The 18,258-nt window shown below is 50.5% G+C and overlaps 1 long non-coding RNA gene across 1 annotated transcript; it reads left to right on the top strand.

Moving 5' to 3' along the window:
- On the top strand, positions 1-17,764 carry LOC129138330 (uncharacterized). Its single transcript, XR_008541576.2, has 3 exons — positions 1-950; positions 7,750-7,948; positions 17,620-17,764. It is a non-coding gene; the product is annotated as an uncharacterized LOC129138330 (long non-coding RNA).
- Positions 17,765-18,258: the final 494 nt, after the last annotated feature.

Raw genomic sequence — 18,258 nt, 5'->3', positions numbered from 1 at the left:
GTGTTCTCCTCAATCCCCACCAGCACGGGGACCAGAAGCACTTCTCTGGTGTGGCCGGAACGGCAGCACGGCGTTCTCCTCAGTCCCACCAGCACGGAGAACGGAAGCACTTCACCGGCGTGGCCGGAACGGCAGCACAGGCTCCCAGCCCCGCGCTGCTCTCGGACTACCGAGGGTGTAGTCCACAGGGCCTTGAAGGCTGGGGGCTGCTGCATTGCTGCATCCTAACTGGGCCTGGTGAGCAGAACACGGGGGTGTCCTGCCGGCCCTAGGAGCTAAACGCCACGGTGCCCTGCCCGCCCTAGGAGCAGAACACGGCAGTGTCCTATCTGCCCTAGGAAATACCTGTGCACGGGACACTGGGAGCCAACCCCCAGGAAGACTCAGGGACCTACCCAGGAGTGAAGACCTGGGGGATCTAGTGACTCAGGGCATGCCAGGACGTGTCTTCTATGTAAACGGCAAGTTGTTGCACCTTGAATCTTCTTCCTTTAAGAAGGAGGCACCGGCTTTGGTGGGCCTCTGTAGATTTCAGAGATAGCGTATGCCACAACTGGAACGAGTTCCAACCCACCTAGTATCAGAGCCAGAAAGTGCCTGTTTCCAGTGGGACGCAGAGCAAGGGAAGGCTCCGCATCAGGTCCAGGCCACAGTGCAAGCTGTTGAGCCACTTGTTCTGTGGGATCAGCAGAGTCAATGGTTCTGGAAGTTCCTGTGGAGAGAACAGCATGGCAGTGTTTCTGGTGAATCCTGATATGACAGTCACAGAACATCCCTTGGAGTTATCAAGCAAGGCCGTGCCTTCAGTGCCAAAGAACCACCCTCCATTTCAAAAGCAACTGTGGGCATGCTTGGCGTTAGCAGAGACTGACTACGCAACTCAACGGTCAAGTGACTGTGTGAGCAGAGCTGCTGTGTGAGCTGGCTATCATCAGTGCACCGAGCCACAGGTGGGTGACTGCAGGGACAGCCCAGCGCAAGAGGGAAACAGCCTGAGCAGGTTCAGAGGGCACAGGTGAGTTCCAGGTGCACAGCCCAGCGCACGAGGGAAACAGCCTGAGCAGGTTCAGAGGGCACAGGTGAGTTCCGGGCGCACAGCCCAGCGCACGAGGGAAACTGCCTGAGCAGGTTCAGAGGGCACAGGTGAGTTCCGGGCGCACAGCCCAGCACACGAGGGAAACAGCCTGAGCAGGTTCAGAGGGCACAGGTGCATTCCGGGTGCTGCGGAGTCTGTGCTGTCTGCCCCCATGCACCGTTACTCTTTGTCTGATTATAGCCACACTCTCGCGGGGGTTCCCTGTGGTAACTGATAGAGGAAGACGGAAACACTGCCACGTTTCTAGCCAGAAACACAGATGCAGCAGCACAATATGTTGGTTCCTGCTGGGCATGGATGCTGCCACCCTACGACCCCTCTGGGTGCAGGAAGTCCTCCTGGTCAGAGCTGTGCACACAGCACTCAAGGCCACAGTTCTGTGGAACGAATGCTAAACACCGCATGGTAAGTATCTTCACAGGCTCCTAGGCAAGCAACCCAAAAGGAGCAAGATCAGAACATTGGAAATAATAAATGTGAGGGAAGAGGCAGGCAGGTGGTCCTACAAAAGAGGGCCCCACACATGGAGGCATTTGTGTCTTACATTAACACACGCCGGGAAGCATCTCCTGCAGAGGACGCAATAGGCCACCAGGCTGACTGGATGGCCGGACAGTGGCCATGAGCCAGCCTGTGCCATCAGCCAACTGAGCCAGGAACAGAGCACACAAGAGAGAAAGGCTGAAAGCTTGACCTGGGCCCAGCAGCGTGGGTCTCCTCATCAAGGCTGGCTTGCCAGAGCACGGACCAGCACCGTTTCTGACCTGGCCCTGCTCTTGGGGGAGACCAGCCTGCCTCGTGGAGGCAAACCAATGACCTCAAACTCCTCTCGCCTTGGAGGAGAGGGCAACTCATCCTTACAGAACTTGACCCGCACTCGGGGTGTGGGGCTGTCTTCCCACCCTTCCTGTGTCTTCCAGCTCCCCTGGCAGTGGCTTTCAGAATTTGAACCTCACTGACTTGCTGACATAGAAGATTAAAGACGCTCACAAATTCTTTGACAGCCCTCCCATCAAAAGGTGAAACCTGTGCTCCTTGTCTTTGAAACTGGGCAGGTTCTTTGGCCAATACAGTATAGTAGAAGCAATGCTGTGCCATTTCTGGGGTCAACCTTCAAATTCTTCCCTCTGGGATTGTTCACTCTGGGAAAAGCCAGCCAGCACATAAGATCCAACTGTGCTGGCCTTACCATGCCGTGAGGAAACCCCAGCTGGACGAAGGGAGGGGCTTCATAGAAGGAGAGATCGCTGCAGCAGATACAGCGTCCCAGTGAAGAAGCTTTCAGACGATTCCAGCCTCGGCCACCATCTGACCGCGTCCCAGTGAAGAAGCTTTCGGACGATTCCAGCCCCCGCCGCCATCTGACCGCGTCCCAGTGAAGAAGCTTTCGGACGATTCCAGCCTCGGCCGCCATCTGACTGCACCCATGTGAAGGACCAACATGAGAACAGAACACCGGGCTGATCCTGCCGGCCCCCAGCACAGTGAGAGATAACACATCAGGGTTTCAGGCCACTAAGTTCGTAGGTGGCTCCTTATGCTGCATTAAACATTTATGACAGTATTTCACAAAGCACCTGCCTTGCACCCAGAGACCTCTTCAAGGTAAAGAAGGTCTGATGACGGGCACTTGACCATGGAATTCACTGGCGTTACCACAGACCCATCACCCAGAAGCAGTCAGCCTACCAGTGAAGGGAGACTTGCTAATGGCCCGGCATGGGCGGCAGCTCTAAGAAAGCCTGGGCCCATCTGGCCCAGGAACTGCGCTCCAGGACGTAGGATCCGTGCTGAGCCCATGGTCAGGAAATGATCCCGTGTCCCTGGGACCTTGCATACAAAGCTCTGAGGACCCCAGGGACAGAAGCCAGTTTGGCCCCTCCCCAGCACACACGGTGAACGGCTTGCATGGCTGTGCTTCCTGGGGCTGAAGTCTGAGGCTCTCTTGGACTGGAACACTTGACCCCCTGGTTGAGGGGAGGCTCCTGCCAGCGTACACAGGTTGCTGCAAGACTAGAAGCCATGACCACCATTTGGCCACTTTGGCCTCCTCGTGCCAGTGGGCAAGCCACACATGCACTTACCGTACCCATGAAAGGGCCAGGCTCTGAACACCGTGGAGATCTCTGGGGTTGGGGGGGTGCCAGGCTCAGAACACTGTGGAGATCAGGGTGAGGGGGCCAGGCTTTGAACATCATGGAGATGGTGGGGGCCAGGCTCCGAAAACGGTGGAGATAGGGGTGGGGGGGCCAGACTCTGAACAACATGGAGATGGGGAGTGGGCAGGCTCTGAACACCGTGGAGATCGAGGCTTGCTTCTGTACCACGGGGCCAATGAGGGGAATGCCTGCAGCTGACAGCTTGCTGGGGCACTTCGGGATCTGCACTGAGTGGCAGCTGTAATCACAGCAACCATGGCCCATCCAATGCAGGATGACCGAGGCCTGGGTGCCATGGGGCAAACAGTTCAGACCAAGGCTCAGCTGAGGGAGGCCAGTCTAGGATGTGGGGAGGGCAAGGAGAGGATAGTATGGGGTTTGGCCCCAGGATTAGCGGTGTCAGCAGGGACCATAGCCTGATGTGGCAGCCCTTTTAATGGCTTTTCAGTAGATTACAACCAGAGAACCCCTGGAGAAATTGCACTTGCACCACCCCTCAGGAACCAGGGCTGTCCATTCCCGGGTGAGACACGTGGGGTGGGCTGTCATCGGTTCCAGGGCCATCCATTCCCAGGTGAGACACGCAGGGTAGGCTGTCATCAGTTCCAGGGCCATCTGTTCCTGGGTGAGACTTGCGGGGTGGACTGTCTCGGGTTCCGTTCAGGTCACTGAGGCTGGCATGGTCGCCTTGCTGTCGGGCTTGAGCAGCCATTGCGAACGTCCCTCCCGGCTCCTGCCTGCACGTCTCGGGTTCCGTTCAGGTCACTAAGGCTGGCATGGTCGCCTTGCTGTCGGGCTTGAGCAGCCATTGCGAACGTCCCTCCCAGCTCCTGTGTGCACAGCTAGGTGGCTGCTGTTGCTCCTGCAGCCATGGCCAGTTGCTGGGTCCCTGGAGAGCTGTTTCCGGGCCCACCCATCAGGTATCAACAAACCCAACAACACCCAGCTCCGATAGCGCTAGAGGCCTCTTGCTTAGTTTCTCAGGGTTCTCTTGTTGCCTGTGATGGGGGAGATGCATCGGAAGCTGTCTGCCACCTGCACACAGAGTCTGAGGTGAGATGAGGCCAGCAACAGGAACTGGCATGTCCGCCCTGTCCCACTCCTCTCCCTGCTCCACTGATCAGAGATGCAGGAGCTTCACGCAGTCCCTGAGGAGAAGCATGGAGCCAGACGTCAGCCGGCAGTGGACAGTGACCTCCCTGAGAGTCGCCTTCCTCCCTTTCTTGCCTCAGTCCCCTCTTCCCACTCCTGTTTCCTGGGATTGCACTCCCCAGAAAAATACAGGCACAAGACTTTTGCCTCAGGTTCTGTTTGCTCAGGGAGCTAGGCTAACAATATACAAACACCATAATAAAGTGTTGGCTATCCAGCCTTGTTCAAAAGAAAGAAAGATACAGAATCATGGTGTCGGAAAACAGAGACAATTTGACTTCCTCTCTTCCTATTTGAATATGCTTTATGTCTTTCTCTTGCCAATTGCCCTGGCCAGAACTTCCAATACTATGTTGAATAGGAGTGGTGAGAGAGGGCATCCTTGTCTTGTGCCAGTTTTCAAAGGGAATGCTTCCAGCTTTTGCCCATTCACTATGATATTGGCTGTGGGTCTGTCATAAATAGCTCTTATTATTTTGAGATATGTTCCGTCGATACCTAGTTTATTGAGAGTTTTTAACATGAAGGATGTTGAATTTTATCAAAGGCCTTTTCTGCATCTATTGAGATAATCATGTGGTTTTGTCTTTGGTTATATTTATGTGATGGATTATGTTTATTGATTTGCATATGTTGAACCAGCCTTGCATCTCAGGGATGAAGCCGACTTGATCATGGTGGATAAGCTTTTTGATGTGCTGCTGGATTTGGTTTGCCAGTATTTTATTGAAGATTTTCACATCGATGTTCATAAGGGATATTGCCCTGAAGCTTCCTTTTTTTGTTGTGTCTCTGCCAGGTTTTGGTATCAGGATGATACCAAATGAGTTAGGGAGGATTCCCTCCTTAAATTTCGAAAACCCCATCGTCTCAGCCCAAAATCTCCTTAAGCTAATAAGCAACTTCAGCAAAGTCTCAGGATACAAAATCAAAGTGCAAAAAACACAAGCATTCCTATACACCAATAATAGACAAACAGAGAGCCAAATCATGAATGAACTCCCACTCACAATTGCTACAAAGAAAATAAAATACCAAGGAATACAGCTAATAAGGGAAGGGAAGGACCTCTTCAAGGAGAACTACAACCCACTGCTCAAGGAAATAAGAGAGAACACAAACAAATGGAAAAACATTCCATGCTCATGGATAGGAAGAATCAATATCATGAAAATGGCCATACTGCCCAGAGTAATTTATAGATTCAATGCTATTCCCATTAAACTACCATTGATATTCTTCACAGAATTAGAAAAAAAAACTTTAAATTTATTTTTTCTTTCTTTCTTTCTTTTTTTTTTTTTGAGACGAGTCTTCCTCTGTCACTCAGACTGGAGTGCAGTGGCATGATCTCGGCTCGCCACAACCTCTGCCTCCCAGGCTTAAGTGATTCTCCTGCCTCAGCCTCCCAAGTAGCTGGGACTACAGGTGCCTGCCACCACACCCGGCTAATTTTTGTATTTTTGGTAGAGATGGGCTTTCACCATGTTGGCCAGGCTGGTCTTGAACTCCTGACCTCAAATGATCCGATCACCTTGGCCTCCCAAATTGTTGGGATTACATGCATGAGCCACCATGCCCGGCCTAAATTTCTTATGGAACCAAAGAAGAGCCCATATAGCCAAAACAATCCTAAGCAAAAAGAACAAAGCTGGAGGCATCCCACTACCTGATTTCAAACTATACTATAAGGCTACAGTAACCAAAACAGCATAGTACTTATACCAAAACAGACAAATAGACAAATGTAACAGAACAGAGACCTCAGAAATAACACCACACATCTACAACCATCTGATCTTCGACAAACCTGACAAAAACAAGCAATGGGGAAAGTATTTCCTATTCAATAAATGGTGCAGGAAGAACTAGCTAGCCATATGCAAAAAACTGAAACTGGATCCCTTCCTTACATCTTATACAAAAATTAATTCAAGATGGATTAAAGAGTTAAATGTAAAACCCCAAACCATAAAAACCCTAGAAGAAAACCTAGGCAATACCATTCAGGACATAGGAACGGGCAAAGACTTCATGAGAAAAATGCCAAAAGCAATTGCAACAAAAGCCACAGTTGACAAATGGGATGGAATTAAACTAAAGAGCTTCTGCAAAGCAAACGAAACTATCATCAGAGTGAACAGGCAACCTACAGAATGGGAGAAAATTTTTGCAATCTACCCATCTAACAAAGGTCTAATATCCAGACTCTACAAGGAACCTAAACAAATTTACAAGAAAAAAAAAACCCCCATCAAAAAGTGGGTAAAGGATATGAACAGACACTTCTCAAAAGAAGACATTTATGCAGCCAACAAACATATTTAAAAAAAGGCTCTACATCACTGATCATTAGAGAAATGAAAATCAAAACCACAATGAGATACCATCTCACACCAGTCAGAACAGGGATTATTAAAAAGTCAAGAAACAATAGATGCTGGAGAGACTGTGGAGAAATAGGAAACTTTTACACTGTTGGTGGGAATGTAAATTAGTTCAACCATTGTGGAAGACAGTGTGGCGATTCCTCAAGGATCTAGAGCCAGAAATACCATTTGATCCAGCAATCCCATTACTGGATATATACCCAAAGGATTACAAATCATTCTACTATAAAGACACATGCACATATATGCTTATTGCAGCACTATTTACAATAGCGAAGACATGGAACCAACCCAAAAGCCTATCAATGATAGACTGGATGAAGAAAATGTGGCACATATACACCGTGGAATACTATGCAGCCACAAAAAGGAATGAGATCATGTCCTTTGCAGGGACATGGATGAAGCTGGAAGCCATCATTCTCAGCAAACTAACACAGTACCAGAAAACCAAACACTGCATGTTCTCACTCATAAGTGGGAGCTGAACAATGAGAACACACGGACACAGGGAGGGAAACAACACATACTGGAGCCTGTTGGGGGGGTGGGGGGCGAGGGGAGGGAAGCTAGAGGATGGGTCAGTAGGTGCAGCAAACCACCATGGCACATGTATACCTATGTAACAAACCTGCATGTTCTGCACATGTATCCCAGAACTTAAAGTAAAATAAAGAAGATTTAAAAAGAAAGAGAACTTCATTAGTGCCCAAACTAAGCAAGACGTCACAGCCCCAGTTGTCATGGGAGCTGATGCTGGAAGCAGCCCTCAGGGAAGAGGGATCAGAAACAGGCCCTGGAGGGGTGAGGGTTGGGTTTTATTTCAGATGGGGTAAAAGAGATGGCCCTGGCTGCCACAGCAGGGACAGCAGCCTCCTATATGGTCATTAGGCCACGAGGGCTCTGCCCTCATCCATGACATTTCTTTTCTTTCTTTATTTTTTTGAGACAGGGTCTTGCTCTGCTGCCCGGGCTGGAGTGAAGTGGCACAATCATGGCTCACTGCAGCCTTGACCTCCTGGGCACAAGTGATCCTCCCACCTCAGCCTCCTGAGTAGCTGGGACCACAGGTGTGCACCACCACACCCAGCTAAGGATACTGGCAAGGTCAAGACCCTGAAGGGCCATCTCATCCATGAAAAAAAGACTAGGTAAGTTTTACCCTCTGCTCTAAGATATCAGCAAAGACATTTTCCCTCTGCCTAGAGATCTTAATGAAAAAAAAAAAAAAGCTCCCCAAAGAGATAAATGAATATGTGACATGTGACAATGTGAAATCTGAATTTCCACTCACCCTTGTGTGACATGTGACAATATGAAATCTGAATTTCCACTCACCCTTGTGTGACATGGGACAATATGAAATCTGAATTTCCACTCACTCTTGGTGTGTTGAAATCTCAGCGAAGAAAGTAAAATGAAAACTTGTTTAATGTGATTGAAGTCCCTGGTGCCTGGAAGGAAGCAAATACATGTCTCCCTGGAAGGAAACTCCTGCAACCTGAAAGATGGGCTTGTTCTAACGATGTCCAAGCTCCGCGAGGGAGAGAAACACATGAGAAAGCATCAAAGGCTGAGGAATGTAAGTTTTGTGTCCTCCAGAGCTAAAGATGCACTAAAGAATCAAAACAATAATAAAATCAAGGGCAACACGAATAAACAAATGGTTTAGAAATGAACAACATAATCACAGAACTTAAAGGAAAGGCGAGAACCAGATGAGACACCGTAGAAATGAGAACAAACAAGCTAGAATGCAGAGATGAGAAAATTATCCAGAAAACAGCAGAGAAAAGCCTTAAAATATTCAGGATCTGGGTCAGGACGAGATGTGAAAAGCAGAATGAGCCATGTAGCAGAGGCAGCATCTGTCAGTTCCCGCTGCTGTAACAAAACACCTGAGGCTGGGCGAGCTGTAAACAGCATGAGTTTATGGCTCACAGTTTGGAGGCGGGAAGTCCAAGATCAAGGTGCCGGCAAGTTTGGTGTCTGGTGAGGACTGTCTCTGCTTCCAAGACGGTGCCCTGTGGCTGCATCCTCATGTGGTGGATGATGCAAGGGCAAAAAGGGCCCAGTCAGTTCTTTTCAGCCTTTTTATAAGGCACTCACCTCATCTGTCAGCCTGGGCAACATAGTAAGACCCTGTCTCTACAAAAAATTTTAAAATTAGGCTGGGCACAGTGGCTCACACCTGTAATCTCGGCACTTTGGGAGGCTGAGGCGGGTAGATCACCTGAGGTCAGGAGTTCAAGACCAGCCTGACCAACATGGAGAAATCCCGTCTCTACTTAAAAAATACAAAATTAGCAGGGTGTGGTGGTGCATGCCTGTAATCCCAGCTACTCGGGAGGCTGAGGCAGAAGAATCACTTGAACCCAGGAGGCGGAGGTTGCAGTGAGCTGAGATCTTGCCATTGCACACCAGCCTGGGCAACAAGAATGAAACTCCATCTCTCAAAAAAAAAAAAAAAAAAAAAAGATTTTTAAATTAGCCAGGTATGGTGGTGCGTGCTGTAGTCCTATCTATTCAGGAGGCTGAGGTCGGAGGATCACTTGAACCCAGGAGGTCAAGGCTGCAGTGAGCCAGGATTGCACCAATGCACTCCAGCCTGGGCAACAGAATGAGACTCTGTCTCCAAAAAGGAAAAGGAAAGAAATGTCACTCCTGAGGGCAGAGCCCTCGTGGCCTAATGACCTCCTAAAGCCCCATTTCTTAACGCTAGCTTGGGTTCCCACACATGAATCTGGGGGACACGTATATGAACCACAGCAGGCAGTGATGAGAGAGGGAGGAAGGTGAGGTTCAAAGAGATGGTGACTCAAAATTCTCCAGAATGTGAAATGCTTTTGTCTACTTGGGCTGCCATGAGAAGTGCCACAGACGGGGCGGCTTAAACGAGGCACATTGTCCCGGAGGCTGGAAGTCCAAGGTCAGGGTGCCATGGGGCCAGTTCCTCTGGGACCTCTCCCCTGGGCTTGCAGATGGCATCTTCTCCCTGTGTCCTCACAGGGCCATCCCTCTTGCGTGTCTGTGTCCTCATCCCCTCTTCCTCTAAGGGCATCGGTCACACTGGGTTAGGCTCACCCTAACATCCCCATTTTAAATCAATGACCCATCTCCTGATACAGTCCCATTCTGAGGTCTGGGGATTAGGACTTCAACACAGGAATTTGGGGAGGGGGAGGACACCGTTCAGCCTGTAACAGAAAATGACTAAAGACAGAAAAAGAGGAAAGCAGCACCCTGAGGCTTTGGCAAGATTAAAACACAGAAGCTCAAAAGTGAAGAGGAGCTTGAAGGTAACTGGAGAGAAAAGGTAAATGCCGTCAAGGAGGAAGGACCAGAGCGACAGGAGGGGCCAGCAGTGCCTCAGATGCCAGAGAAAGAGCGACATCTTCCCCGCCAGGAGGGGAGCCGGCCCCCGAGCACGGGCCCAGGAGGGGAGCGGGCCCCTGAGAACAGGCCCAGCTGAACTGTCATCCAGCTGGGAGCTGGGGTCAGTGTCGGTTCAGAGTGACCACTGAACGTTATGGCCCAGCAAGAAGGAAACTGAACCCAGAAGGAAGCCGTGGGATGCAGGGCCTGGAGCGCGAAGCCTGAATAAGCCTGGGGCATGAGATGAGCCATGCAGTGAGGGGTGTGGGGACTGCGGGGAAGATGGGGCTGAGACAGCAGAGCCTCATCTGCAGGAGGACACTGGGGATTCTTGCCGTCATTCCTCGACCTGACCCTAGGGCCGTGAAGCATCGTTGCGGTGGCCTGTCTGCCACGTTTTGGAAACAGCCACCCTTTGGCCACAGGCTGGCAGCTAGGTCTGCCTTGGGGGCCCACACGGGCTTGAAAGCTCTCCTAGATTGTTTGTCAGGAAGTTCCAGGCTTCAGGGACCCAGGATGTGGTTCCCCAGGGCAGGAGTGTGGGATCCAGGTGGAGACACCCCGTTGGCCCCACAGATTTCCTGTCCTTCTGTGGGAGAGGCAGGTCAGACCAGACAGGCTCTGGGTGGAATCCCTCAGATCCAGGTTACATGAGCCTGATGGCATGGGTGCACACACGTCTCACTCTGCTTTCAGTAACTATCCCCCTCCAGGTGGATAAGTGGCTTTTTTTTTTTTTAAGTTAAGTTCCGGGGTACATGTGCACAATGTGCAGGTTTGTTACATATGTATACGTGTGCCATGTTGGTGTGCTGCACCCATTAACTTGTCATTTACGTTAGGTATATCTCCTAATGCTATCCCTCCCCCCTCCCCCCACCCCACAACAGGCCCTGGTGTGTAATGTTCCCCACCCTGTGTCCAAGTGATCTCATTGTTCAATTCCCACCTATGAGTGAGAACATGCAGTGTTTGATTTTCTGTCCTTGTGATAGTTTGTTCAGAATGATGGTTTCCAGCTTCATCCATGTCCCTACAAAGGACATGAACTCATCCTTTTTTATGGCTGCATAGTATTCCATGGTGTATATGTGCCACATTTGCTTAATCCAGTCTATGATTGATGAACATTTGGGTTGGTTCCAAGTCTTTGCTATTGTGAATAATGCTGCAATAAACATACGTGTGCATGTGTCTTTATAGCAGCATGATTTATAATCCTTTGGGTAGGATAAGTGGCTTTAAGAGACACGCACACACAGCCCCACAGCCTGGAGACAAGCAGCTCACGCCACACGTGGAAGAGAAGGCATTGACCCTGCTGGCTCTCCAGCCTGTGGACGCCCGCACAGGCACTGTCCTCACACTCCAGGCAGGCCTGAGATCGGGGCGCTGCTGGCAGTCTTAACAAAAAGCAAAAGAGCTGACATAATCTCTCTCCCTTCCAGGTAAAAACGAAGTTTTTAGCAATCACTGAAAAAGTAGCTGCCCTTAGAGGCAGGTGCTGGGAGAGGCTGCTGGGGAAGCAGACATTTGGAACGGTTTCTGAATGTCATGTGACCTTCTTGCCAAAACCTGTTAAACTTGTCACCTGTAACAACTCTCATATTTGCTCATCCTTAAAATATAGAAATGTTTTCTCTAACCTGTTAAAAAAAGTATTCTAAATCAAAGGTTTCAGTGAGTCTTGAAGCCATTTGTTAAAAATATATGAATGCAACTCTTTCCAATTAGTTTGCAAGAACGGGGATTGGTATCAGGGAAGACGGAAATTTACCAGCTGAATTTCACCAAAAGCTGGTGCATAATTGATAGATGGGGTGAAACCAAGAATATTATGATTCTGTACGTGCAGCCAATAATCCACTTTTTAATTTGAATTTGCATATTTTTGAGGTGTTCTTTTTAGCTATAATAGCCAACTATTCAAACAAGCTAGTGTTAGACCAGACTCTTGAAATTGCAGTTTCACAGCGTGCTAAATCAAGGCATTTAAGGAAGCCGACATTAATTCACTAAATAGAATTATGATTATTAATTTTACATTAGTAAAATGTTAAATTGAGTACACAATGTTTTTAATAATAAGTGAAACATTTGGAAATATTGTTTATTTCATTTTATCTCATCCTTTCTCATGTTTGTGCATGTTTTTTAGTGTATTTTTAATTGGATTACATATATTTGGGGAAATTTGCTCAGATGCTTTTTACTGATGAGCTGGATGACCAAAAAAAGTTTAAAGACCACTCATCAAGCTGAAGAATTAGGAAAACAAAAATTTAAAGAGCTAAAAAATACATAAAATGCCGAGGAGAAATCGGAAGCAGCAGAGAAGAAGGTGCAGTCGGCCAGGAGTTTCATCCAGAAGCTGTTTTTGTTCATTCATTCCCACAATGAACGTACAAAGTAAAGCCCTGCCCGGGCCCCCAACTGGAAAACACGGATAATAACAGTCCCTCTCTGGGGCTGGTCAGAGGATGAGCAAACAGACATAAATCATTAGTGCCCAGCACATGGCAATTGCTATATAAAGGCTGCAATTCTGATGAGGTTGAACTGTATGAACTTGCCACTGTTCAACTGTCTGACCTACAAATCAGTATTCATCATTCTCCCAATGGCAGAGATGAGGAAAATGAGGCATGGAGGCATTAGAGGAACGTGGCAGCTCGTATTTTCCAAAAATGCAGTGTTTCCTGGCACAGATGTCCTGCCCATACATCCTTCCAGAACTTGCTACTGGCCCACGAAGAGGCAAGGCCTGTGTCCGCTCCCCTTGACCCTGACTGGACTTGTGGGCCGTTTCAATTCAGAAGATGGAGTGGGTGATGCCCTGTGACTTCTGAGGTCAGGCTAGAAAACACAATTCAGCTTTTTCCTGGCTCTGTCTCTCAGGGGCTAATCCCTCTGGAGCCCCGAGCTGCCATGTAAAACATCCGCTAGCCTGAAGTGAGCCAGGCTGGAGACCCAGTGGAGGTAGATGGGGCTCCACAGGACCTGGTTGTTCTAAAACCACCTTTGCAAAAATTATAACTGAGGAAATGATGACAGTGAAAGAGGTCAGACCCTACCAACTGCATCTTGCTTCTAGTCCTTAAGCTGCTCTTGTTCATTCCTGGGTGTAGGCTGAGCTAACCTAGGGAAGGAATTTAGTTTATGGTTTGACTCTGAAACAAAATTGATAATAGCCCTTTCCTGAGAGGACCCTCTTCTTGCCTTGGGACCAGTCTGCCTTTGCAGGACTAACAAATTAGCTACAAGATTAGAAATTATGGTTTAGGGGGACATGCAGCCTCTGGCTGCAAGAGTCTGAACCTCCCCAAATTGCTCCTGGGGATAACATCACTATCGTAAAACCTAAGATCAGTGCATGAGGTATTCTGCAGACCCTGCACTTGATGGATCAGCTGACACTACCCGACCGGTCATCTGGATCAGCCAGTTCTGCCATCACACCCAGAAACAGAAGACAGCAAGAAAAACTCACTTTGACCCCCTATGATTCCATCTCCAGCCTGACCAATCAGCACTTTTCTCTTCATAAGGCCCTACTTGCCAAATTATCTTTAAAAACTCTGATCCCTAAATGCTCGGGGAGACAGATTTGAGCAATAATGAATCTCGGGTCTCCTGCACAGTCAGCTCTGTGTGTTACTCTTTCTCCATTGGAATTCCCCTGTCTTGATAAATCAGCTCTGTCTAGGCAGTGGGCAAGGTGAACCCACTGGGCAGTTAGAGTTCCAGTCCCAGGCGCAGGTGAACAAGCCTCTGAGGTTCCCCAGCACCATTCAGTGCACACAAGAGCCGGCCAGCTGAGCCCTGCCAACACAGAACCAACACAGACAAGAATACACACCATTGCCATTGCTCTAAGCCACTAGGTGTTGGGCTGCTGGTTACCCAATCCTCGTAACTGAAACAGGTAGCTTTGCTGAGTCACCACAATGCTGGTCAATGCTGCAGCCTCTGCTGCCAGCCCAGGGGCAGCTTTCGTGCCTGGGGCCCTGCCTGGGAAGAGAAACACCACAACTACATGGGTACCCTGCTTCCCAGTTCACAAGCCCTTGGTCCACGGAGAGCCTGTGAGGGGGCTTGAGGGAATGAGAAGGGATGTTACCTCTCACTGACTCAGCAAAGACCCTGAAGCACCTCCCAGGCACCGAGCCCTGGGAAGACAAGGATGTGTAATGCAGGGTCCTGTCCACACGGCTCACAGTCCCCAAGAACTGAAGGGAAATTGGATAGTGGCATCTGTGAGGCTGGTGACCTTGGTTTCCAAGGAGAGGAGGCTACCCAGCTCCCATCCCCGGACCCCTGCCCACTCCCAGCCATCTGGTCACCTTGGTCACCTGATCACCTTGCTGAGAGCACTGTTCCAGGAACGTTACCACATTTTACTTACAAGCAAAAGAAACAGCAAAATAAGCCACACACCCCCAGATGCCCCTGCTCCTTTAAAGCACTTTAAAAGCAGAATTTTAATCAGTCCAAAGCTAGGACAGGTCCCCATAAGCCCTTGGATTATCAGCTCAGTGTTATAGCTGCACCCTGTAATGTCCTGTGACGCCCTTCCCAGGATGTGAGGCCCCCAGGACTCCTCGCAGAGCCAGTAACCCCCGGCGCCCTGGCACCCTGCCACGTTGCGTCACTTTCCGTGACAAACGACACTCATCTTGGACAAAGCTGGGCATTAAAATGTTCAAGGGAGAAAAATCTGGGGAAGATTCTGACGAGGATGAAGTGACTGATCCTTCCTGAGAGTTTATATCTCCGTGTGGGGAGGCTTCGGATTAAAGCCTTGGTCCTCGAGACGCAGGGCATTGTACTTCCTGCTGCCTGTCACTGGAAACCAAAGTATTTGGCTTAAGCTTATTTTTTCTCTTTAAGCTCCCAGCACATACTTTGCTTGAGAGTGATTTTACAAAGCAAAGACATTTATTTCCTGAGTGATGGGAAATCTGTCCCCCTCCGAGTGACCTGCTTCTGGGAGAAGTTACAGAAGGAAGCCCAGGCTGTTCAGATGAGGCTGCTGAGCCCTCAGGGTGGCCCGGACACCACCTCGGGGTTGAAACTTGAGTCTGCTCGGTGGCCTACATAAGATAATTCTTACCTTGTGGGTATAATTGCACTGTTTTTGTTAAGAGTTATAGACATCCCTGGGTCAGTGATATCCCAAGTCCAGGAGTGGGACCTCAAAACTCCTTGTCCTTCTCCTCCCAGGCACGCACACTCTCCCAAGTCAGGGTTCAGGTTTGCCTGGGTGGACACTCCCCTACATGAGCACCTCCAGCTGCCTGGCTCAGCACCCACTGTCTCTGGGCCTCCGTTTCTCTCTCTACATGCAAGACAAGGACATCCACGTCCTGCCTTGGTCTCAAGGTGACTGTGAGAACCAAATGGCATTGCAGGCTGTGGAAGGTGCTTTAAGCAGACCTGAGCGCTGGCTGCTGGCTGTCCAGCGAGCAGCCAGGCTGAGCAGCAGAGGGAGCTGGCTTGGGGCAACCTTCCTGTCCAAAAGCTTCCTCCTCCACTTTCCCATCTCCAGCACACACCTCTGTGGCTCTGGTTAAACCACAGCGCCTGGTGTCCAGCAGGCTCTTGAAAAAACCTTGTGGAGAAGAGTGAAGAAAAGCGGGGAAGCAGAGAGGCAGAGCAGAGCAGGGGAACAGGGAGAAAGGAGGAGAGGCCCGGGCACAGGGAGTGGCTGCCCCAGGGCCTGTGGAAGCACCGCCTCTGCCGTCGCTCCAGGCTTCTGCTTGTGGGACGGTGAGGAGTAAGAGTGGGGCAGACCCTGCGGCTCCTTCCCATGGGTCAGGGTCACCAAGGCTGGTTCTCACAGCATTCTCTGCACTGCTGTGAGGCCTCATTAAGTGCCCTCATCTCTCATCCATATGGGGTGCCCCAGATGAGCACAGAATCCACAGGAGGACAAAGCCACGTCCTGGCCCTGGGGCTGCAGCGGGGAGTGGAGTGCGTGCAGACCCTGCTGGGGAGCCCACCCTGGGCTGATGCCCTGTGCAGAGGATGTGTGTGCATGTCCACCCTCTGGTCCGCTGAGCTGATGGAGCAATGATTCTAGGAACACCAATGGTGGTCCAGAGCTCCATGTCCCCAGCAGCCACCTTCCTGGAGGAACCCACCCCCCGTGACCCACCCTCACTAGCCATGTCTGCAGGCCCTGATGGGAAAGGGCAGAGACCCCCGGGCCACTAGACATCAGGAGGGAGTGACCTGCCCAAGACCACACAGCCAGGATGATGCCACGTGGGACATGGGTCTGGTTACCTCTGCCCAAGGCATTTTGCACCCATGTAGATAACTTACAGAAACCAAAACTCATTCTAAATACCAAAACTTTAATAACGTTTTAACCATTTAAAAATGTGATGTAAATATAGTTTAAATATTCAGCTTCTTTGAAGCCTTGTGACACTCAGCATCCTTTAAGGTGACCTGGCATGCACAGAAAACTGTGGGTAGGCGTGGATCCCGGCCGGGAGCCCGGCAGGGAGGGGCTGGTGGGAAACCGGGATCCTGCGTGGGAAAGGTGACGAGGGGGCATTTTCAGCAGAGACTTGGCTCCTCTGGGTGGGTGAGGCAGACGCGGGCTCCTGGGCAGCCTGTGGTGCATACGGTCAGTATGCTCAGGGCAGCCAGCTTATCCAGGACGAGGCAGCTGTCGGCTGGGGCACAGCTGCCGTGTGGTCCTCACCACCCTCTGCCTGGCCCGGGACAGACTCGGCAGTGCAAGTCCTGAGGGGCAGAAGGGACTGGGGAGGCCAGCGGGGACAGGGTCTGCAGGCTGGGGCTGCTGGGAGGTGGGGGATGTGCAGACTGTGTCATGAGAAATGCCAGACACGTGTGTTCTGCAGTGGTGCCCGTTAGTATGAGTAACTTTGGAATACACGCATTGTCCTCATTTCGGGACAGTGCAGGAGTGGGGTGACTGGGGGAGAGGCTCTGTTATGTCATTGTCCTCATTTCGGGACAGTGCAGGAGTGGGGTGACTGGGGGAGGCTCTGTGATGTTCCATGAAGCTCCATGGCTTTCGCAAATCCGTGGAAGGTCTGCAGCCGTGGAGGTGGTGGTGGCGCTGTCTTTGTCTGCATTTTTTTTTTTTTTTTTTTTGAGATGGACTCTCGCTCTGTCGCCCAGGCTGGAGTGCAGTGGTGCGATCTCAGCTCACTGCAAGCTCCACCTCCCGGGTTCACGCCATTCTCCTGCCTCAGCCTCCCGAGTAGCTGGGACGACAGGTGCCTGCAACCACGCCCAGCTAATTTTTTGAATTTTTAGTAGAGACGGGGTTTCACCGTGTTAGCCAGGATGGTCTTGATCTCCTGACCTCGTGATCCGCCCACCTCGGCCTCCCAAAGTGCTGGGATTACAGGCGTGAGCCACCGCGGCCGGCCTGTCTGCACTCTTTATTCTTTAACTTTCGTTACAGTGTTACATACAGAGAAGTGCACAGAGCAGAAGGGGATGGCTAGCAAGTTACCACAATGCCTGGCAGAGAAGCAGAACTCTGGACATCAACGAGCCCTCCTGGCGCCCCGCCCTGCCCCCCCGGGGCTGCTCTGTTTTTCATCTGGGTGAGTTTCCCACGCGTCGTTTCCTCTGCTCCCCACGCAGTGGTCACCTGCGTCACCGTCACCGAGTGCAGCTGCAGCCTGCTCGTTCCCATGCCTGCTTACTGTGTCATCTCTATTTATTTATCTCCCCTCTGCTGGTGAGCCTGTGGCTGTTCCCCGTTTTCCCACGTCTGAGCACACACGTGTGCACCTGTCTATGGTATGGACCTAGGACATGAATTGCTGGATCGGCACTGGTGGACGTGCTTGGCTTTAACGACGGGGGGCCAGGCAGCCCTCCAAGGAGGCAGAGCCAGTTCACATTCCCGCCCGCCGTCCGCTGGGGTCCTTGTCACTCCACATGGTCATCGACAATGTCATAGTTTAGCCATTCTGCTGCGTGGTGGCATCTGACTGAGATTTAACCTGTGTTTCCTTGGTGGGTCCTGAGGCTTTTCATCCTCTGACTTTTTAACACCCATTTGAATGTCCTCTTTGGTGAAGTTGGATGTGTC

This window comes from Pan troglodytes, chromosome 22 (assembly GCF_028858775.2).
Source record: "Pan troglodytes isolate AG18354 chromosome 22, NHGRI_mPanTro3-v2.0_pri, whole genome shotgun sequence".
NCBI lineage: Eukaryota > Metazoa > Chordata > Mammalia > Primates > Hominidae > Pan > Pan troglodytes.
The sequence above is the reverse complement of the archived record's forward strand: the minus strand, read 5'-3'. Positions and strand labels throughout refer to the sequence as shown.